Genomic DNA, 9,883 nt, shown 5'->3' with positions numbered 1-9,883 from the left:
AGATATTTTTCTCTAGCTATAAGAAAATACATTTCTTGATGTCTATTACTTTTTTCGTATCTGTTGATTTGTTCTCTACACTGCAATAGTGTTGTGAGTTTTTGGATTCGTGACTATAACAGTGATCTTTTATGCAATCTGTGGTGTTATTATAATTTTCATGATACAATGCAATGTTGTAATATGAATATGAGTTTTTCGTTAGAAGCTTGATCTCTATTTTTGAGAGATGAAAGCAGTACAAAGGTAAGTATGGAACACTTTTGTGGGTTCTAGATGAAAGCCAAAACATTGGCGATCTTGCTGTTCATGCACCCTGCCAACTCTGAGACCAAATTTGCCAAAGAGATTAATGTTCTGGGTAAAGGATGAGGGATAGCAAGTGCAGCTCTATGGCAGAAATGTGATTGATGAAGATTTGATGCTATTTGAAAAAGAAGCATCTAGAAAGCACATTTGAAGCTATTAGTGAAATGGAAACCAACATGCGATGGTCTCTGTGTCAGATTTCACAAATCAATCAGGACCCATCACTTCACATATGCCATTATGGCAATAGTGCTATAGAATACCTGCTATGCTAACTAGCACATATGCTAATAATAGATGTGCTAATAACATTAATATGCTAATAGCACAAATATGCTAATAACATACCTAATAACAATATACTCAGTGGGTTCATTTATAAATATGTAAGCATAGCATGTGGTTTCAATAGAAGGTTGTGTTTAAATCCTCATTTTACATCTTTTTCACATACAGAAGGGTATCATAGTAAAGGGGGTATTTACAAATTGGATAGAAGAAGGGTGTGTTTCATTCATGATAAATTTATAGATTAGGGGTTTATGGATAGGCCTTGAACACACGTGATATATAGGGTTTATACTTAGTTACCGCCTAAGATAATACATAATAATACTAATTAACACATATGCTAATAACATATACGATGATTAGCACATATGTTAATAACGTATTTGTGCTATTAACATACCAGATAATAACATATATGCTAATAATTGATATGCTAGTTAGTATATGGAATAATAGATATGCTATAAGTACTAATAAAATACCATATGCTTCACATGAACCTGTAGCGAGTGCCCTATATTCTTCTTCAGTTGAAGATAAAGAAATAGTTGGCTATGTATTTGACAACCATGATATAGCACCTTGACCAAGGAGAAATGTGTATCCCTGTGTCGATCTCCTAGCCTCATGATCTCTTGCATAGTCACTGTCATAGTATCCATGCAACCTTGGATGACTTCCTCTGTATTCTATTCCGAACTATCTTGTACCTCTGATGTATCTCAAGACTCTTTTGGTTGCATTCTAGTGAGACTGCCATAAACTGTGCTAGTGAACTTACTGCATAACAAATATTCGGCCATGTGATAGTCAGATATATAAGAGATTCGATGAGCTGATAATAGTACCTGTCATTGACGGTAGGATTTTAAAAATCTTCAGTAAGTTTCAAACTTTGTTCCATGGGAGTGGCTGCAATCTTGCAAAATGACATATGAAAATTCTTCACGAGACTGTAAACATATTTTAGGTGACTCATGAAGGTGTTGTTCGAGTCTCTCTAGAACTCAATACCAAGACAATAGTGCATAAGTCAAAGATCTTTCATGTCAAACTCTATAGATAAGTCTTGTTTCAAATTCTTCTTGAAGCTATCATTACTTCTAGTCACAATAAGGTCATCTACGTACAAAAGTGCAATAGTATGATCATCTTCTGGTCATTTCCTTCCCCTTGAACTTTGGAGTAGAGAGTATGATCTGCTACTTGTCGATTCTGCTCTACCAACTTCTGGGTGCTTGCTTTAAGCCATAGAGACTTTTCTTAAAATGGAAAACTAGATTCTCTTTCCTTGGTTCAGCATAACCTACTGGTTGTTTCATGTATATTTCCTCATCTAGGTAACCATTGAAAAAAGCATTCTTAACATCTAACTAGTACACATTCCATCTGCTGAGTGTTGCTAATGATATCAAAAAATCGTATGGAATCCATATTCTTTACTACTTGAGCATAAGTCTCATCATAATCTTGACCATATTGCTATGCAAATCCTTTTGCAACTAGTCTAGCTTTGTATCTTTCAATGATTGCATATGGATTGTACTTCACTTTGTAAACCCATTTGTTTACTATGGTCTTCTTTCTTGGTGGAAGGTTGCATATTTCCCAAGTGTCATGTGTTAGGGGGAGATAGTAGAGGGGAGAGATTTGTGAGAGAGAGAGAGAGAGAGAGAGAGAGAGAGAGAGAGAGAGAGAGAGAGAGAGAGAGAGAGAGAGAGAGAGAGAGAGAGAGGTGTGTGTAAGAGAGAGAGAGAGTGAGAGAGATAGATTGATTGGCCCATTTATAACATCTTTCTTTGCTTTCTATGTATATATCTTTTTCTCTACCAAAGTTGAAACCCAACTGCTGGAGAGTCTCACGAGAATATTTCAAGCTTTCCATTCAAATATTGAGGAATCAATGTTCTCAGGATGGAGTGCTGCCTCCTTGACAAAGTCTAGTACTTTTTTCTATAATTCATGTTACCAAGTTCCTCAAAGAGAATGTGCATATGGAAGCCTCCATCCTATTCCTCTCCCTAACTTTGATAGTCCATAACGGCCTCTTCCTAATCCATTCTCTATAGATGCATTTAGAATGAAGATGAGATTAGATATTCGATCATCAATGAAGTTTACTTTCAGTTCAAAATCTGTGGATGTTAGTTGGTTCATGCCCTCCATTACATTTATTTATTTTTTTAAATCAATATTCATTCACAAGCAAAGACCATGTGGGTATGCAAAGGCTTAGAAAATGAATTTGTTGATAATCTTCTATACCCAATGTGGGATGTTAGGGAGGGTTTGCAGAAGCGAGACCATTTTCAATGTATACTTACTAAAGAAAGTATAGTAATAAGATATCAAGTAGTGCCGAAAAATTTGCTATGTGAGATACACTTACTGACATTGGAAAAATAATCATGGCACATGGATACCTATGGATTGTGATGTAGTGGACACCACAGAGGTAGAGGTACATATCCCCAATGGGAATATCCAATATCTTGAGGTCACAGATAGTTGGAGCTTGAAGCACGTTCGAGAATACATCGCTATCATCTTTGATGATAGTGCTTTTTTCCTTATACTAAATGGGAAGATAGTGAGAAGGTGACTCGAAGGAACATCTATGCTTGACAAATGGAAGCCTCTATGTAACTTGTCCATTCATACTGGTATTGAATAAATGTAATAGTTTTTTAAGTGTGATGTCATTTGTACTATCAATGAGTCTATACTTAATAAAATTAGTAGTTTTTTATGTGTATTGTAATAGTTTTGAAAATGTGATCTAGTTTTTGAAGTGTGTTGTAATAGCACTTGAATAAATGTAAAAGTTTTGAAACTGTGTTGTAATAGTTTTTGACTAAATATAATAGTTTTTGTTAAGTGTGATGTCATTTGTACTAACATAGGCCCCCCTAGATTCCAAAAAAAAAATCCATTGTTTTGGGTCATGGGGGGAGGCACGAGTGGAATGTGATGGCAAATTATTTAGGCCAATATATTACATTGCCAATATTTTATTACCGGAATTGTAGTCGGACCTTTAAGGTATTTAAAGAGTCTGAAGTCAACTACATAAAGGGCCATTAGGTATGACATAGCCTTTATTGTCCTCACTTCCTAGACAGCAGTTGCTCTTGCCATCTTCCACAAACCTCCAATGGCCACACCCCACGAGGCATACCATGACTTTGCCGCTTCTACTCGTTATTTGAGTAGAGAGGTAGAGTTGTATGACATTTTTGATCGCCAGATAGATGTCCTCAGCAGAGTCCACAAGCATCTAGATCTCTTTAGAGAGGTGGTAGATTACATGAGAGAGAAAATCAAGCCTTATATGATCCGGCTAGACATAGATGGAGTACAGTGGGTTCCTGTGAATCTCTTCATTGATTGTTGTTGGGCTGATAGCACTTTCAAGTTTAGGTTGCAAAGAATTAATTTCAAATCCCTTAGTCCAAAAAGTTTTAGAAGGCTTTCCAAGGATGAAGAGTTGGATCTACAAGCGGGTCCTATAGGAACTCGTTTTGTATCCTTGAAAATAGCCCATTGTGTGATTATTTTGGAAATGGAGGACACAAATGCACCTCCATTCATCAATGTAGATCCACCTCTTCTTCTAGCAGCATGGCAAGATGTTGATGTTGAGGAGAATCCCGATGTGGTTGCAGAAGCCACCATTGTTCTAGATTGGTCTAGTGCAACTTTGGACAAGGGAAAGAACAGAATAGAAATAGAGTAGACAATGGAGTCAATTGTGGTTCTCAAAGTAGGCAGAACATCATTCCCCATAGGGCAACGAGAAGAGGAAGAGGAGGAAGGAGAGCAAAAAGAGTTTTGATGCAAACCCTTTTGTATATTTTGATTGAAAATAGAGAATATTTATTTTTGATTGACATTCAATACATTAAAAAATTTAGAAAAGATGAAGTATTGGGGGCACTCTCTGCTTGGGAGAGTAGTAGTAACTTAGGTTACCTAGAAGAGGGGTTGGATAGGTGCACAGATTTGGCACTTGCAAATACTTTGGAGCATCCAATCTTAACTGTGAGGGAGGAAATGCATGACTCTACTAATGCAGCAGTCATAGAGATGGAGTTCCATGAGACCCAAGAAAGATTGGAGGTAGAGAGGGTGCGGAAACGCCAGAGAGTTGAGAATGCTACAGAGGCATCATCATCGGCACTACCTTGAGCAATTGATGAGAGCAAAAGCTCCATCGATATAACTCAGCCGGGATGGATGAGCAAGATGCTACCCACATTATAAGTTCATGATATTTTGTTAATATGAATGAATTTATGTTCTTAGTTTGGCATTGAGAAGATTAATGATGTTATTCAATTTTCAGGACATCATTGAAGTTGATCAGTTTGCGACATGTAAAGGGGGTCGAGGTGGCAGCATCGGTGTGGATTTAGCACTAAAACACTACATGGGAATGTTCGAGCACCATAGCCTAGTGTGCTTCCATACTTTGTTCTCCCCTTATGGGAAGGAGGAGATGATAAAGTGCAGGGAACTTTCAAAGCTAGTCTCCCTTGTGCCTTTACCCCCTTTTGTGCGCAAGTGTATTTTGGTGAGGCGGGATTTGGCACTATCTACTTTTGGAGAGAAACTAGAAGGAAGAATCATGGCGGTTACTTCTATGGGTGCTTTAGTAGGTGTTTATGATGCTGGGAAACTTGTAGAATCTTTCAGTGAACCCACTATTTTTTCAACTCAAAGGAGAGCATCAATAGTAGCTAAAGCTAAGCAAGCAAATATTTTGTAAAAAGTGCATCTATTGGATGCAATATATAAGAAATATTGTATAGACATCAAAATTTAATAATTATTTCTCTTGTTTTCCATATGGGTGGTGTTTTGCATTATAATTGAGTTTCATTCATGGATTTTAGTGTATTCTTGTATTCTCCAAAATTTGCATCAACTAGGGCTTGTTTTTTTAATTAAAAAAGTCAAGTAGGACATGAGGCTAGAGCAAGAGGGAGACTACTGTACATGAACTTGATCAATTGCAAAAGTGGATAATTATAAATGAGACCATGAAATTCCTTAATGGCAATGATACTATGAAATTACTTAATTTAAATATACGGTTGATTTTGAAGAAAAGTGCATTCCCTTATCAAAGGTTTCAGGAATGCTTCAAGTTACTAGGTGTATGAATAGACAAAATCAAGATTGCTGATGAACTCTAATCAAGATAGCAACAAAAGGTTAAAATGGATGCACAATCTCAAACCCTTCCATATTTAGATTCATCTTGGGACTAGGAATGTTTTGCATCCCAAACCTAGGAGGAAGATAGAACAACAATAATATGGTGGCTAATTTAGTTATGTGCATGGCTAGTTGGAAGGACTAATGTAAAATAAAAGGATATATGCCAATGGTTCCACATGGAGATGGCAATAATCTACACATATACTTGGTTGGTGTTTGTGTATTATCAAATTTGAATAGGGAACAAGCATATGACTAACTCAATCCTAGCAAAGGAGATTGGGTTTTGACTTTAAATTTATGGAAATTGAGGCTAAGGGTGCTACACACAATTGAAGATGTAGGCCCTTATGGTGTAAAATGTTGTGCCTTCATGTTGTTTCAATATTACAAAAATAAGCACTACAACACTTACCAAATGTAAGACAACATATTAAGAAAATACTTACGTTATAAATACTATTAGAAACTATTAAAATATATATATTTTTGTAAAGTATGCTAGGAATGGCCAAAATTGCTTTAGAAGTGTGCCTTGATATTCTAAAGGCGTTGGTGATGTCTGCAATGAAGTTTGATAAAAAATGGTAAGATATGCTCATATATGTTGACAAATGCATTGATAGCTATGAGCAACAATGGATTAAAATGGTTGTAATGGCATCAAAATGATGTGAATAACATGACATATGAAATTGTGATTCAAAGTGGGTCCCAAATTTGAATGCTAATGATCAAGATATGGGTATATAAATTGGGACACATTTCAAGCATGAAGAAGCAAATTGATTTGGGCAAAAATTTTGCCTCTTTGATTGAAAGGTGGCCATGACATAGGCCTCCTTGTTAATATGTGAAATTGGTGTTTGAAGAGAGTCTGAACTCCAAATTCATGTATGGGTATGCTTAATTAACATATGAGAAAAATTTTAACTTTTAATCAAGCTTGACAAGTAAAGCATAATAAAAAATATTGCATGGGATGTGCTGATGTGCAACATGCATGTATGTGCTTGGTATGAATTGACAATTGCATGCGGAGGTGGCACTCAATTGTGGGTAGGTAACACTATCATGGGTGGATTCGATTGACCAATGACTATTCACTAATGATTGAGATGGACTTTGCACAAGAGAGATTTGTTATTTTGGATATGAGAACCATCCTAGAGATGGAATGTGAAAGAAAAGAATGCTAACGAGAATCCTTGAATTGTGCGGTCGGCATCGTGATTCACAAGATATACAAAAAAAAAAAACAATGCATGTGTGTGTGATGGGTGTGTGTGTGTAATGGGGGATGCATCCCCCCCCCAAAAAACACACAAAAAACCCTTGAGGGGCCCTAGTGTGCACAGGCATGACTTTGGGCTAGACGGGGCGCTCATCTAGCCAAAAGTTGCACCAGGGCCCCTCAGGGGCTTTTTTATGTTTTTTTTTTGGGGGATGCTTCCCCCATCACACACACAAGAAACAAAAAGATAAAAAAAGCCCCTAAGGGGCCCTGGTGCATGCATGTGCAACTTTGGGCCAAACGGGGTCTTGGAGTGTATCATTTAGTTCTATAAATGATGTATGTACATCAATAATCATGGTAGAATGTAATTGATTGTTGATGTCACTAGTATATCATGGGAATGCCCCCGAAACAAAAAAATAAAAAAAAGCCCCCGAGGGGCCCTGGTGTGCATAAGCGCGACTTTGGAAGTCGCACCTGCTCACACATGGGGCCATCTGGGCATTTTTTTTCAAATTTTTTTGGGGGAATGTCACTCCATTCCCCAAATATTGATTCTCAACAAATCAAGGATGCCTAATATTTTTTTTTTTGGGGGGGGGGTTTCAAGATTGCCTAATATTTTTCCAAATCATCTTTTTTCTCTTTTACTTATTGGGAACCACTATTTGGGGCTCAATCTTTCTGAAGCCTGGTTCAAGTGGTTGCCTTTCTTTGTTTACACAATACTTGTTCTTTTTGGCTCAACTGATTTTTTGTATAGATGTGTGGCTAATGGGGTGTACAAGTGCTCATTATAGAGAAACTTGCTAATTACCAGGAAGGGGCTGATTAGGGGCAAGAAGTAATGTCATAAGACACAACAAAGTCCTCTTGGCCAAGCACACATTTGGGCCAAACTTACATTGTTTGATCCAATTGCACACCCACATGCACATTGAGGCCAAGAGGCCTTTTTAAAATTGAGTTTTGGGTAAACTTCAACAAGCAACAAGAATAAGACAACAATAATAAAACAACATAGATTATGATTTTACTTTATTTCATGAGAATGATAGAATTTATTTTAGAATGAAATAATATCAATTACCATAGAAAGGGCAAGTACAAGCAACCTCCATTGGGGAGCCAAAATATAGTGTCTACAAAAGGACACACTATAATATAATAGATGTCCTCTAAAGGAAAAGAACACATACAAGATAGATAAATGTTGATGGGTATCATGGTAAATGCTAAAGAATGAACCATTTCTACATTTCAGATGATAGGGAACATGACAACATGCTTTTCTACTACATTGGGAATGGTTGAAAAGGAAAACTCCCCATGCAAAAAATATAAAACAACATTGGGTGTGGTCAGATGGTGCTACCTCTCAATTTAAATCAGCACATGGATTCTACTTCATCTCAAGGTTCAAATCCCTAACTGGTCTAGACATGATGTGGAATTTCTTTGGGTCTAGCCATGGCAAGGGTGAACATGATAAATGCAGTGCTGTTATTAAGCAAGCTCTATTTAAACACCAATTAGCATGCCCTCAAGAAAAACTCAATGATGCCCATGATGCTGTAACATGACTCATAGCCAACCTCTCCACAGGCGTGCATTCAACATATAGTAAACAAAGCCTTAAGAATACTATAGTATGAGATCAAGTGCAAAGGAGTATTGAGAGGAAGAGAAAGAGGAGAGAGACGGACACAAGAGTTGTGTTGAGAGGAAGAGAAAGAGGAGAGAGACCGACACAAGAGTTGCTCCCAAGAAAGTGATTCTATTCATAGATCATAGGCATATATATAGTTGAGAACTAGACTAAGTTGGGGCAAGCTATATATAGCTCTAACACCCCCATTCAAACTAGGCCCTCTAGCTATGGATGAAAAAAAACCCTTAGGGAGTACAAGGGAAAAAACCCGAGCCACTATATATATCTATGTGAAAATATATATACAAAGGATGGCCATATGCCATTTTGAATGATACAGTGTAATGTTGGATGATATAGTGCAAATTGCATGTGGATAGTACAAGGGCATAAGCAAGCACTTGTCCATAGTAGAGTGCAAAGTATAGGCACTATTTTGGTGCATGATACAGTAAAAAGTATGTGTGAAAAATAGAAAAATCTTCGTGGAAATCTCAACTTGTTTGACATAGTGATGATGCATAATCAGGGCTTTTTGAGATCTTCAAGTTCAATGTTTGAGCTCTTCATCTAAATAGTAGAGCTTGTTGTCTCCAAGTTCAATCTAGTCAAACCTCCTCAAACCTTTATAATCATGACTTCATGTTTTGCACAATTCATCCACATAAAATGACCTATTTCATGCAGTGTATATGAACACAACAAATATTCAAGTGTCTGTTTCTATTGTACCAAGGATGAATGTATGAACAAATTGCTTCGATCACTCCAAAGATGAGTATGGAGGGGCGATTTGAGATGTCCATAAAGCTAGGGCTGAAATGTCTCTTGGGTAGTGTAAGAAAGCCATAGTAACACAATAGGAAGGCCCATAAAGTTCCTGCAAATCAAGAACCAATAATCCAGAAACACAACGAGCATTCAGGCGATTTGATATGTTCATAAAGCCAGCACTGAAATGTTGCTTGTGTAGTGTAAGAAAGCCATAGCAACACAACAGAAAGGCCCATAATGATCCTGCAAATCAAGAACCAATAATCTGGAAACACAACAAGCATCCGGACATCCGAAAGTACTGAACAGTTGAGCATCTTAGCAGTACCGAACAACTGGGCAGTTGGAAGTACCGAACAATCGAAAATATGAGCCCATAATGATCCTGCAAATCAAGA

This window comes from Dipteris shenzhenensis, chromosome 16 (assembly GCF_047967505.1).
Source record: "Dipteris shenzhenensis isolate YYH24624 ecotype China chromosome 16, Dip_SZ_1.0, whole genome shotgun sequence".
NCBI classification, from domain to species: Eukaryota; Viridiplantae; Streptophyta; class Polypodiopsida; order Gleicheniales; family Dipteridaceae; genus Dipteris; species Dipteris shenzhenensis.
Note: the sequence above shows the minus strand (reverse complement) of the source record.